The following is a 10,984-nucleotide window of genomic DNA, read 5'->3' on the forward strand; positions in this document are numbered from 1 at the left end:
TGGGAAACGGAGCAGTATTTTTGTAAAATGGTGATGTATAGGTATCAGTGGGTCGGAGCATGTGCAGGGGGCCAGGGCCGTTTCCTTGGTTCCTTCCCATGGAGATCCTTACCACATAGGCGGCAGAGCCTGAGGTCATTTCATGTTGAGGTGATGTGATGGGCACGGTTCTGAGTGAAAAACCAGGGCAAGGAGACAGAGAAGACAATGGCTGAGGTCTTCCTCTCGTCTAGAATCTAGGCCCTTGGGACATGAGTGCAAACTAGACCCAGTCACTATTCTCCAGTCTAACGTGTAGGACAGACCCAATGGCTGCCCCAGGCACAATAGCAGGGGACATACAGGCCGTTGGGGGAGACCACCCCAGCGGTTCCGATCCCAAGTGGAAGAGCCCAGGGAGGGATCTCCTTCCACAAGGAGTTCCTGAGCTAAATGGGTTGTTCTACGGGAAGATTTCTCACACTGGAGCTCAGCACGTACAAAAGCACGGAGACAACAAACAGGATGGATTCTGAAAAGAAGGACCTGCCCGCCTGGTCAGTTAGGAAAGCACAGAAGATGAGGTTAGGGAGGTGGGTGTGACCAGCACATGAAGGTCGTGTTTGCCACGTTAGGGAGCCCGAAGGGTACCCTACAAGCAATAGTGACAAGGAGAGAAGAAGAGAGACATGCATCATGTTTAGGAGGTAAAGTTGAAAAGTCACAGCATTTGGTTAGGTGGGTGCTGGAGAAGAGAGGAGTTGAGTCTGGGTGTCTAACCCGAGAGACTGCATAGAGTGTCTGACCAGCTAAGTCAGAGAATGCAGGAGGAGGAGTCCTTCTTAGAGTGGAGATAATGAGTTGACTTGGGGCCATGCTGTGTTAGTGGCAATAATGAGATACGTATTAGTTTCCTTGGGTGGCCGTGACACAGTGCTACAAATTGGGGGGCTAAAAAGCAGTAATTTATTGCCTCACAGCTGTAGAAGTCTGCGTAGGGCAGCAGAGTTGGTTCCTTCTGAGTGTTGAGGGAGAATCGGTTCCGGGCCTCTCTTCTGGGAGCCTCAGAAATTCCTTAGTTTGTAGATGTCTTTCCCCCTGTGTCTTCATGTCATCTTCCCTCTGCACACATCTCTTTGTCAAAATTTCCCCTTCTTATAAGGATGTCCCATGTTAATGACAGGGTTTTGTTTTGTTCTGTTTAGAGAGAGAGAGACAGCATGCATGTGCATGTGAGCAGGGGGCGGGGCAGAGGGAGAGAGAGAGAGAGAGAATCTTAAGCAGGCTCCACACTGAGCGCAGTCTGACCCGGGACTCCATCTCACGACCCTGAGATCATGACCTGAAATCAAGAGTCGGATGCTCAACCCACTAAGCCACCCAGACATCCTGCTAGTGACAGGCTCTTAATGTTGTTGCTGAGAGTACTGAATGGATCTGACCAACGTGCTGAGGCCCCTGAGGGTCCGAGGCCGTGCCATGCGTTTCTACGTCTTCGGTGTAGACACTTAATAAATATCTGGTGAACCTTAATATAGGTATATTATCATAAAGCAAAAAAGTAATTCTATGTATTAGGAATCAAGATATTTAATGTATTAGAAAAATTCAGGATTCAGGAACATAAAGTCAAAGAAGTTTTAAAAATCACTCTAACATTCAATTTGAATTGGAAATATCAGACAGAATTTGTAGTTTTTTTCTTAAAAAAATACTTCTTTTAAGTTCTTCCACTGAAAGGGCCTAGAAGCAATGAGACCTAGGAGCAAGGAGTACCTCAATATTTGGAGTGTGGTCTCTGGATGTTACTTGCTACTGAAAGGAACCAGCACTCCATAAGAAAGCCCAGGTTCGAGAACAGTAAATACACCAGAGGAGCCTGGAATGTGTGTGTGTGTGTGTGTGTGTGTGTGTGTGTGTGTGTTAGAAAACATGGAAGCTATCCCAGACAACTAGGGTCAGGTCTCAATAGATAGAAACTGGCTTGAATAGCCTCCTACTGGCCAAAGAAGGGAAAATTTAAGCATCAAAAAATATGTACTCAAAAGATTGAAACACATAAAGTAAAACCCATGAAGTCATAATTTTCCTTGGTCAACTTTGCTAAGGCACTAAATTATTATTCTACAACTCATCAAGTATCCTGGCTTTCTTATTTTTTTAAGATTGTATTTATTTATTTATTTATTTATTTATTTATTTATTTATTTATTTATCTGAGAGAGAGATGCACACAAGCAGTGGGGAGGGACAGAGGGAGAAGCAGACTCCTTGCTGAGCAGGGATCCCCATGTAGGGCTTGATCCCAGGACTCTGGGATCTTGACCAGAGCTGAAGGCAGACCCTTAACTGACTGAGCCACCCAGGAGCCCCTGGCTTTCCTATTAAATCTGTGTTTCAGGGTAACCAAATATTCAATTAGGCAAATTTCCTATTTTGTAGAAGATTCCAGTTCCTACATGACGAAGGCAGGATAGAATTAGAAAATCACCACTCGCAACTTCCATAAAATAATGGATCTAGGCAGCATTTACTAACAGCCATCAAAGTGCACAGGTGAAGATTGATGAGAACTTCATTAGTGGATAAATCAAGCTGAGAATATCTGAACCCACCGAGCAATCTTATCTCACTAAAAATGAGCCAAGCTGACACCGGGGCATTACCCAGCACCCAATGAAGTATTCTTTTTTTTTTTTTTTTTTTTTTTTTAAAGATTTTATTTATTTATTTGACAGAGACAGAGACAGCGAGAGCAGGAACACAAGCAGTGGGAGGGGGAGAGGGAGAAGCAGGCTTCCCCCCGAGGAGGGAGCCCGATGTGGGACTCGATCCCAGGACCCCGGGATCATGACCTGAGCCGAAGGCAGACGCCTAACGACTGAGCCACCCAGGCGCCCCCAATGAAGTATTCTTGTCCTGGATCTAAGCAAGCCTCTCCACATACCAGCAGGTTCTAGGACATAAGGGATAAAGAATTTATCAAATGACACTAAAAGGAAGCAATTAGCCAAATCAGTCATGAGAGTCACTCTGTAAATGACCCTGTTTTGTTACTATTGTTGTTTTTAAGTAACAGCAAATATAAAATGAAGGAAGGAATGGTTACAAAGTTAAAGAGAGGTGAGAGCCATAACAGTTATGGGTCACATGCAGATCTTGTTTGGATCCTCATTTAAATAAATCAAATATGGAAGGAAGGAAGGAAGGACAGATGGAAGGAAGGGGGGAGGGAAAGAGGGGGGAGGGAAGAAGGAAGGAAGAGAGAGAAAAGGATAACTGAAGAAATTGAAAACATCTTCATAATGACTAGCTATTAGATTATATTAAGAGATGATTGCTTATTAAATACACTAATGGTATACTAGGTATGTTTTTTAAAGCACTAATGAGTCATGTACCCATGCTGTACTTTTTATGGGAGAAATTACATAATATCTGAGATTTACTTGAAAATACTACAGAACACAACCATTGGAGAAATATATATATATAATTTATATATAGTTATATAACTCAATTGGCCAAATATTGATAATTGTTGAAGCTGCTTAATGGGCATAGGTTATATTAAACTCTTCTACATTTCTTATATGTTTGGAAATTTCTATACAATGTTAAATTTAAAACCTTAATAAGAAACACAGAATCCAGAGGTAGAATCCCGAAGTGATTTCAAAAGCATATCACAGAACAACATAAAGCTTTGGGGTCAGCACACAGGAAGATCGTTCCCTCTGGGTAATCAGTAATGAGAACCGGAGACATTGACACCAGATGGGAATGCTGTTTATTTAAAATATGGACATTGAGCAACTGCTGATCTGGGGCTCTCCAACACTAACAGTCCAGAGAATGCCAGAAACTGCCAACCTTGTCATCAAACGGTACAAACATGCAGGAATAGCCAGGACCTGGATTTCCAATGAAGACAAAATCCAACTGATTATGTAAGACATCAGAGTCTTTTGGGCAAATAGGTTAAAGGTTTTCAACATTTCTTTAGAGAGAAAATGACTGGGTCAATTAATAGAGCATCTGCTATGTGCCAAACTTTTATTAGACCCTTATAAGTATAATAACACATCTTTTAAAAAATGCTTAAGTGTGTAAGAAACTATATATCGTGCAAAATCCCTGATTTTAGGGCTTAGATGTTCCTCTGCGACCAGTAGGTTGACTTCAAAGAATTCCAAAGTAAAAGTGCTCCCAGGTATCGCTATGGATAGGTGGTGGAACCAGGAGAACTTAATCATTGCAGAAGTTATGGGGGAAGTCACTTTCTTTGGAGGACATACCTTAATAAAATGTACCTCTCTCTGAGTAGCTTGAATGTTGGGCAGATGTGTTCTTTGCAAAAGAGAGAGAGAGGGAGGGAAGGGGAGGCGAGGGGAGGGGAGGGGAGAAGAAGGGCAGGGCAAAGGAGGGAAAAAGGAAGGCAGGAAGACAAAAAGCTAATAGGGTGTTTATGGGGCATTTAAAAAGCCATAGCCTTTCCGTCAGAAGGGTACTGGATACCCAGAGCCACGCTCAAGAGAAAACATCTACCCTGGGAGCACGTAGGCAACAGTGTGGTTCTCCCTCCTGGCAGGAGGAGACCGGCCATGTCTGGCTATACAGTCATGAACTTGATGGCAGATTTCCAGGAGGTTTCTAGTCCACTGGAAGATTGTAAGACTCATACTCCTCATCTGAAGATTCAAGGAAAGGTAAAAGTGAAGTTAAAAATTAAACCTTTTAACTTTGCGATAATGAAGTCAAAGGATTGGGTGAAGGATTAATGGGGCTAAAAATTGGAAAATCCAGAAATTCAGTACTTTTTCAAGTTCAAAGGCTTCACAGGGGAAGAAGGAATCGCTTGTCTGTCCCGAATCAGGTCAGTCTTACTCTTATATTGCTACTAAATGAAATTAACAATTCCCCAGAGTGATAAGGGGGGGCTTCTCTGTTAAAGATCTTATCAAGGGTGTTTAGCAAGCCCAGGAAATTTGGGGGGAAAACGTGTTGCCACAGATTCTTCCTGAGGAAAAGTAAAAAGAACATATTTCTAGGGATTAGTGTGAGGTGGACAGTTGTGTGGACAGTCAAGGAAAGAGAAGCGTGTGGTGTGTGTTGTATGGTGCTTGTGTATCTGTGAGTGGTATGGGATGTCGGTGGCGTGAGGTATGCGTAAGTATGTTTGTGATGTGTGTGGTGTGGTGTGTGTAGTTTATATATATGTGTTGTGCTGAGATGTGTTTGTGTGTGTGGTTGTATGTGTGTACAGAGCACGTGTGTGTCTGTGTAGTATGTGTGTGGTGTGTGGCTATGTGTGCTTGCACTTGCGTGTACTTTGAAATAAACAGCAGTCCCAGAAGATGTTTCAGCATGGGATAATGGTGGTTGACCAGCTGCTCATTCAAAATATTTTGCAAATCCAACCTTAGGAATTTATCCTTTGAGCATCTGGTCAAACTGATGTGGCTGAAGCTCAAGGTGTAGACAAGGGCATGACCAGTGCCTGTTAGCACAGTGGCTGGTCTGTCCAGGAAGGGGGTTGACCTGGCTCTCCTCGAGAGGGCAAAATTAATAAGCAGATAGTTATTCTTCAATCCTATTAAGATATAAGAAAAATAATTTATTTAACTTTACTTATTCCTTTTCCAACGTTCTTTTTTACATTCAAGTTTCTGACCTTGAGCAATCTCTTCCTGCCTGAAAAACATGTTCTAACATTCCTTGCAGGGCACGTTTACCATCAGTGAATTCTCTCAGTTTTTGTTTGTTTGTCTCACTTTTGAGGGATATTTTCACTGGACATAGAATTATGGGTTAGCAGGGTTTTTGTTCTTTTTTAATAGTTTTCAGGGGGGCGTGTATATTTTTAGTCAACTAAAAAAGCATAAAAGCGCAATGTCAAAGGAAGCACATGGTTGAGTTAAATGGGTACTGATGTATGGAGCAAGCTTCCCTCTGATGCATGTTTTAAATCAGAAAGGAGTACTGGGTGGTTTTTGGTCAGTTCTTCCCTGCGTTATGCTAGTACCAACATGTTTTACACTTGCAGCGGAGACCACACCCCTCAACAAGACGAGAAGAAACTGGAACCCCTTACGCAAATGGATAACCACTTCCCTCCCAGGAAAGGTAGAAATTATTCTCTATCCCACTGCATAGGATTTTTTCTTCTTATATATGACATCACAGGGGTGCTTGGGTGGTCAGTCGGTTAAGCCTCCAACTCTTGATTTCAGCTCAGGTCATGATCTCAGGGTCGTGGGACTGAGCCCCACATAGGGTTCAGTGCTGGGCATGGAGTCTGCTTAGGACTCTCTCTCCCCCTCTGCCCCTTCATGTGCATGAGAGCTCTCTTTCTATTAAAAAAAAGAGAGAGAGAGAGACTGAGAGAGACATCATAGATTCTAGGTGAGAGGATTTTCCCATAAAAACATATAAAGTGTTAGGGTGCTTGAGTGGCTCAGTCGGTTGAGCATCCGACTCTTGATTTTGGTTCAGGTCATGATCTCAGGGTTGTGGGATTGAGCCCCATGAGTCGGGCTCCGTTCTCAGCATGGAGTCTCCTTGAGATTCTCTTTCTCCCTCTCCCTCTGCCCTTCCCCTCAATTATGCTCTCACTCTAAAATAAATAAAATCTTAAAAAGAAACATATAAGTGGTCTTAGAATTGTTCAGGAAAGGAGGTGAAAAAAATTAGTCCTGCTATAGTTTTCCATTAGAAAAACCGCAAACAAAAAGAATTCATATATTTTAAGTTATTTTGCTTCTTGTATACTTGTCAGTTTAATCACTTGGTGGAGAATATCAGAAAGAGGTGCACTATTTTTGTTCCATCTCAAGGAGAAAGAAACAGATCCCTGAATGGAAGCTAGGCAGGATGAATGTTCTTGAGTCACTGCATCCTTGGACATCAACACTTGCATATCCTGAAAACTTTTTTAGACAAACTGTTTATTTTGAGCAGGGCAGGGGAAGGACAATAAGAAATTACCACTATTGTCTTAGAGTTATGTGCATGTCATGGGGAATACAATCCCAGGAGAGGGAGCGGGCAATGAATTACATTCTTTTTCAATTTATGTAAAGATGAGTGGTCTATTAACTTCTAAATTTCTTCTTGTGTTATTTTTTATATTTAGGGGTTTTGAGTTTTCTATTGTTCATTTAATCTATATTCAAATTTATATACAGATACTCAAAACATATAAACATAGAAACCATATAAACTGATATATATATATTATATATATATATATATAAAGCATATAAACCAATATATATATACAGCTTACTGATTTCTGCCCTTTTTCTTAACATTTCCTTCCTTTTCAGTTCTTTGGGTTTGTTCCTGTGTTACTTTTCTGTCTTCGAATTCTTTCTTCTTTTTTAATAAATACCCTCAGGGGTGTACTTTGGCCCTAACTGTCCATGAGTTGAACACACAGTATCTTAGCGTTGCTCATCCCAAACACTTTGGAATTTCTCTTGGTTTACTTTTTAACTCAAGGTTTATTTAGAATTAGTTCATGTTCTTCCTGAGGCAATGTGGAGGAGACGAGTGCATAAACTCAAAAGGCATCCCTAACTGACAATGACATCAAGTCCTTCTCTCCATATGGTGAGGACTGCCTCCCCTTTGCTCTCTGGAAGGATTTTTTTTTTCTTTCTCTCCTCCAGGGACATTCCCCTCAGCATTTCTGTTAGTCTTCCAGGTCCATTCACTTTCCTTTTGATTTTAAAGAGTGGGTTTAGAAAGCTTTGGAGCAAGCCACCCTCAGTGTGTGCGTGTACATGTGTGGTTGGAGACATTTTTTCTGATGGCCCAAGGACAGTGAATTTTAGGCTGTCAGCCAAAGGAAGGACTGGCTGATGACTGAGCTGTTTTCTTCCTCTGCTGAATTCCAGGGCTCGTTCACCCCAAGCAAATTTCCACAGTCCCCCTGGCAAGGTGGGGGGTCAGTGTGTTCAGCCCTCACTGAGTCAGTAGGTCTTTGGCATCTAAGTGTCTGAGAACAGGGTCTCTTACTAGACCCTCCCATTGCCATGGCCTTGGCACTTGACTCCTGTTGTTCCTGTGCCCTGGGAGGCAAAAAACAAAAACAAAAACAAATAAACAAAAAAGCTGGTATCAAATGTCTTCAGGGAAAAATCTGCCTTCAATGATCAGTCTATGCCTTGTGGAGCCTGTCTCCACTGAACCCTTGGCCTGAATATTTCATTTTTCCTGGCAGATCATCCATACTTGTAATGAAATATTTGATTTGATTGATTGATTGATTTTGGGGGGGCGGGCAGAGGGAAAAGGAGAGAGAGAATATCAAGCAGGCTCCGTGCCCAGTATGGAGCCCATGCAGGGCTCCATCTCACGACCGTGAGATCATGACCTCAGCTGAAATCAAGAGTCAGGTGCTTAACCAAATGAGCCACACAGATGCCCTGAAATATTTTATTTTAAATATATTTCATTTAATATTTGTATCTGTTTACAAAGGGAGATCAGTCCAGAAAACAAATTTTCCAGGCATTAGTGTAATTCCACTTAGCAGTATATCCAACATTTGTCTAGCTGAACTTCAAAACCCTTATGAGTCAGCAACACCCTTTTACCCTCCCTCTCCCCCTTCTGGAACTGGAATTTCTGCAGCAATGACCCAGTGCCTGCCCCACCCCTGTATGGCAGGAGTACTGGGGGCATAGAGCTTGCCTCTCCTTTCACAAGTCCACAGATACAGAAATACTATGCTCCAGCGTGAACCTCCTTCACTTCTGTTTTAGATCATTTAGATGATAAGATTTGTGACTTTGAGCTAATGAGATTTTGAGGAGGAGACAGAGTTGAGCTGATACTGTATTATAAGATGAGACTTTTAAGGACCAGAGGGTGGGCTGTGGTAGCCAGAATCCTAAGATTACCCCCAAGATTCTGGCCCCTGGTGTACACGCACCTTCCGCTAGTTATTTAAGCAAACACTAAGCTAGGTGCTGCCTGAAGGGATTTAGCAGATTTAAATAAGGTCGCAAATCAGCTGGTCTTAAAATAAGGAAATTACCCAGACCTTAAATCTGGGTCTAGAAGTCAGAGACCAAGCAGCTAGAGAGACTCAAAGCGTGAGAGAGTTCAACGTAAGAGAGGTTCTTCCTGGCTGGTTTTGGAGTTGGAGGAAGCCATGTGACCAGTCACACCAACTGTAAGCAGCTCCCAGCTGATAGCTGGCAGGGAGACAGCAACCTCAGTTCTGCCTCCATAGAAAACGGAATTCTTCCAATCACCTGAATGAAAATGGAAATGGACCCTTGCTCAGAACTTTCAGCTGAGAACTCATTCGGGCTGAACCCTTGATTTTTTAGCCTTTGAGACCATGAGCAGAAAACCCAACCACATTCTGACCTACAAAACTGTGAGTTAATAAATGGGTGTTGTTTTAAGCCATTACGTTTGCAGAAATTTTCTTTTTACACAACAGAAAATGAACACACTTTGTAAAGCCTATCTACAACAGAACCTTCAACAAAGCATTATCTGAAATGTAGAAACATTAGAACCACTCCGTGTAAATCAGGAACAATGGTATAAAACCCAGGGATGCCTGGTGCAATCAATCAACAATACACTGGTGGTTCTGATCCAAGGAGAACATGAAATTAAAGATCTGAGGATAACAAAAGAAGAAATAAAATCATCATTATTTGCATATTCCCAACATAAAACAGCACCCCCCCCCCCCCCGGGAAATTAGCAGATGTATTTTTAGAAACAATAGCAACTTTTGGCTACCTGGTTGGATATAGTATCTTTAGAAGTCTAATTCATTTCTTTACACCAACCACAGGCAAATAAAAAATGTAACTAAAGAGACACCAAATTACCCTCCATTGGGTTGTAACAATGTAGGTTCTCTCTTCTCTTCTTTGGGTCTGGCCAACAAATGTGCTTTTGGATCTACGCCAATCTGATCCATGATCATAGTTTCTCAATATGTTCTTAAGATTTATTGAAGTATAATTATATACAATAAAATCACAGATCTTAGGTGTACCTTTAGATGAATTCTGACAAATGCATAAAACTGTGAGCAAGACTCTTAGAACATTACATTAAATTCCCATTAGGTTCTCTCTGGTTCTCTTGCCTTGAGGAAATTGCTGTTATAATACCTAACCACACAAATTAATTTTGCCTGTTTTTAAATTCATAAAAATAGATCTCTCTAGTATGCACTTTTTTGGTGTCTAGCTTCTTAAGCTGAGCATATTTTTGTTGACGTTCATCTAGATTGCTGAGTGTGTACTTCCTGCCTTTCTATTTTTGAGTAATGTCCGTTATATTAATATAACACGGTATGTTCATCCATTCCAAACATTCAGCTATTTTGAATAGAGCTGCTATAAACATTTTGGTACAAATCTTTTTGTAGACCTATGTTGCTATTTCTCTTGGAAAAATGGCATTTGTTGAAAAAGACTTTATTTTCCTCTGTTATATTGCATTTTGTGCCTCTATTCAAAAGCGTTTGACCATGTCTATGCATCTGTTTCTGGACTCCCTACTCTCTTCCGCTGATGAATTTGTTTGGCCTTACACCAATACTACACTGATTATTCTAGTTTGAAACTACCTCAATAAGTACATTACATTTTTTTAAATGCACTTTTTCTCTGCAGGGTGCTTATATGACTATTCATAGACTATTGATACAAATTTAGAGAATTAAACAGTTTCCTTCAAAGAAAGTCTTTGCTGTTATTAAGGGCACTTACTTCCAAGACTAACCCAGAGTATTTGTAAGTCCTCCTATTAAAACAGGCATGAGGGCACCTGGGTGGCTCAGTCGTTAAGCGTCTGCCTTCGGCTCAGGTCATGATCCCAGGGTCCTGGGATCGAGTCCCGCATCGGGCTCCCTGCTCAGCGGGAAGCCTGCTTCTCCCTCTCCCACTCCCCCTGCTTGTGTTCCTGCTCTCGCTATGTCTCTCTCTGTCAAATAAATAAATAAAAAATCTTTAAAAAAAAA

Source organism: Leptonychotes weddellii, chromosome 8 (assembly GCF_054177405.1).
Source record: "Leptonychotes weddellii isolate Sample4059 chromosome 8, ASM5417740v2, whole genome shotgun sequence".
Lineage (NCBI taxonomy): Eukaryota > Metazoa > Chordata > Mammalia > Carnivora > Phocidae > Leptonychotes > Leptonychotes weddellii.